We start from the raw sequence: 4,391 nt of genomic DNA on the forward strand, positions 1-4,391 counted from the left end.
GGACAATTTTGACCCTTTTAACGCCCCTCATTTTCATACACTTAATTTTCTTTTATACCAAATTGTGAATTTTTTTAGATATTTTAATTATCATCTTCAATGTAGAAAAATAATGTATTGTGAATATAAGGGAAATTTCAATTTCCTTTTACCTCAATTACAAAATTCATTTTTCCCCTTTGCTTAAATTTTAGGCACATGATGATAAGGTGGCTATGGAGTTTTAATACCTCTAGGAAATTCTCACTTAGTGAGAGAGTTTGTATTGAGCTATTAGTTATATTCCTATTCATAGATCTCCTTAGGGTCCATGATTTCCTATTTTCAAATGAAGTAGATAATCTTAAAACTACAATTGTATCTCATTTCCTCATTTTCAGCTAACAAGACAAACTCCATCATCATGTTCAAATTCCATTGGGGGATTTTAGTTGATTCTCTCTTTTCATGTATGGCATGAATAATTCCACTATTGTGCCTCTCCCACTTAGTTGAGTAGTTTTTGTGCATCATACTATCTTGCTCTCAAATTGGCGGTGTAGATTTTTATTTTCCCTTGAGTGAATCCTTTGAATAGGTCCATCTCTACCTTGAGACAATCTACTCCCTCTTCCCTCTATTGTGATTATGTATGCTTAGCTAAATAGATTTTGTTGTCTTTAAATCTTCTATAACAACGTTTTCCTAAATTTCAATGGGTCATGTATACTAACTAGCCACATTTCATTATAAACTTTTTTAAATATATTCTAACAATTTTAATATTAATATATGTATTGAGAAAAATTTTAAAAAGTAAAATAAAATCTACTTTAATCGACATTATGGTTAATAATTTAAATGTGAGGAAGAAAATGACTATAATTATCTAATATTTAATATTGATGTGATGAAGATACAATCAATATTATAATATTAAGTTAAATTTATATTAGATGTGTGAAATTTATATATTTTTATAAACAAACAACCAAATCCGATTAATAAAATTATCAAAAAATATTTTATTTAAACACTAAAACTTATTGTTTTTTAATAAATAATTGTATTGATAACACTTCAAAGTAAAAATCTATAATAAATATAATTAGAGATTAAAAGTAATCTTAATTAATAAATAAAAATATTGAATTCAACCATATGTTTCTCTTTCTACCATTTCAACTTTGGCATGACATTTGAGTTATCTTAGCATTTGTAGGCAATAGACGATTGATCATCAATTGATAGGTGATGTTGAAGCAAGAAAGTTTTTGATGGTATAACACACAATTGACATCACTTCAAAACCAATAATGCACTTTTTGCATCTACTTGTTACCTGTCTTACCAAAAGCTTCATGCCAAAAGTTGCTAGAGGTTAGAGAAGAGTGTGCATGGTAAAGGTTAAAGATTAAAGAAGAATGAGACTGATAACATCTCTCAATTTACGGTAGGTGTTCAAGAGTTGTATTAGCCCGTGTGATGGAAAGTTTGAAACCGCTCGTGCATGATTCTCCCGCATGTTCGCCTGCAAGCCCCCCTGGTGGTGATCGCCCCGCTGATTTGGATAGGAATGTCGGTCCCTCATGGGCGTATGTGGCCGCTAGGGGCCCTCGCCATGATGTTGAACGTTGTTCTGCTAGGGTTCCTTCTTCAGGCAGAGGGGTTGAGAGAGGCTTTATCCCTGTCTCCTGTGTCGCTTTTGTTATCGCGAATAAGGAATTGTGAACAACATGAAGGTCTTCACCGAGCATAGTGTTATATGTAGATTCAAGAGTATCTGACCAAGCCTCCCAGAGCTGAACAAGTGGATTTACCAGCACTGGGATCCCCTCATTTCTAGTACAGTTCACATTTTCCCTATGGCTAAAGGTTTTTTTGTTGCTAAATTTGAGGATGCTAATGACAAAAGAAAATTCTTGTGTGAAAGTTTTTTCTATGAGAAAGATAATATGTCGTTGTTGGCCAAACCTCAGTACTCTGATTTTAACCCCCTTTCAAAGATGTTCAACAAAATTTCAATCTGGGTTAGGCTTCCTTGCCTTCCTCTACATTTGTGGGCTTATTCTCTCTTTGAGGATATTGGTGATGCTATCAGGAGCTTCATTATGGTGGATAATGAATCCTATGGGCTTTATCATACTATGTTTGCTCGCATTCTGGTTGAGCTAGATGTTTCTAAGGGTCTGCCAGCAGAAATTGTTATTAACTCATCTTTTGGCAGTTGGGTCCAGACCTTGGATTATGAGGGTATTCCATTCCGATGTCGTAGATGTTTCAAAACTGGTCATGCGGCAAGGAATTGTGGGATTTAGAAGAAAATTTCTTCGGCTTCTTGGTGGTCAGGGGTCTCTCACCAACATTATACAGTTAGGAAATCTCCTATTGATGTTGGGGTTTATACTTTGGCTAGATCGGACTCTTTGGTGACAATGAAAGATTCTTCGGTTGCCACTAAGGACGCTTCTATGATTCATGTTGATGTGATATTGAATGTTGTTGTCCCTTCTACTAAAAATGGATTGTTGCCTCTTACCTTGCCGGTTTCTTCATGCGTTGACACAACTTTTGTCCCTCCTGTTAGTGGCGATCTTGTGTCTGCGACGGTCGTACCTCTTACCTCGCTCACTGCTTCAAAGGGTGTTGGCACAAATTTTGTTGGTTGTGTCTCTATGTCTGCGATGATTGTTGCTCCCTCTTCTGGCCCCCTTTTTTCCACTCCAGAAATATCGGTACTGAGCCCTTCAAATTGGTCTGTTGCAGCAGCTAAAGTTGAGGATGGTTGGATTACTGTTAAGGGAAAGCATTCAAAGACGTCCAAGCCCTCTTTTGATATGACGCTTTGTTCCCACAAGGCCAAATGAGGGTCTTTGTAGTTGGTTATTTGGGTTGGTTTTAGTGGCCTTGTTGTCTTTTGGGGTAGTCCTTGTCTTTGTTTTCGGTTGTTCTATCTTGTCGGGCTTTCAAAGCTTTATCTTTCTTTTATTCTAATGTAAAGGGTTTAGGGGCCCCTTCAAAACCTATTTTCACTTAATCAAAAACATCTCTCAATTTACGTGGAAGATTTCCAAATTAATGATTTTCCCACCTCATTAATTCTTACTTTTTTGTTGTTTGTTGGGATGGAATAATTCTTGCATTTGGGGGCTTCATGACAGAATATTATTTTGTTATATTGAAAAGAATGATTTTTAGTTTTTAAATTATAATTAAATAATATTTTGATTTTTATGATTTGTTGTTTTCATATATAATGTTTTAATAATCCTATTGGTTTAGGTAGGAGTGGAGTGGAGTTTTTTGTATTCTATTTTTTATTCAATTATGTAAATTTCTTTTGGATTAGAAAATAAAAACATTTAAAATCACACATCAACCCAATGCCAAATTAAGTAAAAAATAATAATTAGTAACTTATGTAAGGATAAAAGAGATGAAATAAAGTATAATATCAAATATTAAAAGATAAGAAGGAAAGAAATAAAAGATTCATCATATAAATATAAAAAATAAAATTTATTAATAAAATAATACAAATTATAAAGAAAAATATAGTAATTTGTTTCTATTTTTTTTATAAAAAAGTAATTAACACATACACCCATGATTTATTAATACATGAAAGGATGCGATTATCAAAAGAAATTAAATGTTCAAGTCATACAAATTATGGAGAGATGCGGTTGTGAACAGGTGTGCATATTCAAAAGCAAATAGTTGCAATTATACATCACTATGAGATATTTAATAGGAGTCAACCTCATCTCAAGAAGAGGGGAACATTGTAGACATCATATTTGAAGTTGAAAGCTTAGAGGTCAAGATCACTCCCAGTAATACATATTAATTGCATACTTTATATTGTTCATGTCAGACATAGTATCATTGTCTATCACTATTAGTGATGGGAATATTACATTCATAACATTTGATGCAGATATTACATTCATAACATATTTCATATCCCTGTAACAGACATACCTATACCATATTGCATATACACATTGTAGAATTGAATCTGAAACATTAGTAGATATTTGGCATATCTTCTATTATCGGATCTAAGCACAAGTATCGGTTAAGGAAAGGAGGGAATTAGGAATACCATCTGGTCCAATATAGATATTAGAATAATAGTAAGGGGATTTCAATAGAAAATTCAGATTTATTAGTATTAGAATAAGCTTGTCAAGGTGCTTTGTGGGCTCCACACAATAGTTATTTAGATTCCTATAATAAAAGAATCCAAAACAATGTTTGCAACAATTAGAAAAGGTTTTGAAGATTTTATCATTATAGTTGTGTTTTTAGCAGTAGCTCCACTAAAGGGAATGGGATTCATTTGGAAGACTTTGGAATATTGGTTGTGGTTTTTATTTTAGCCTCACCTAAGCCTTGCAGATTATTGA

The sequence above is a fragment of the Cryptomeria japonica genome, chromosome 8 (assembly GCF_030272615.1).
Source record: "Cryptomeria japonica chromosome 8, Sugi_1.0, whole genome shotgun sequence".
Lineage (NCBI taxonomy): Eukaryota > Viridiplantae > Streptophyta > Pinopsida > Cupressales > Cupressaceae > Cryptomeria > Cryptomeria japonica.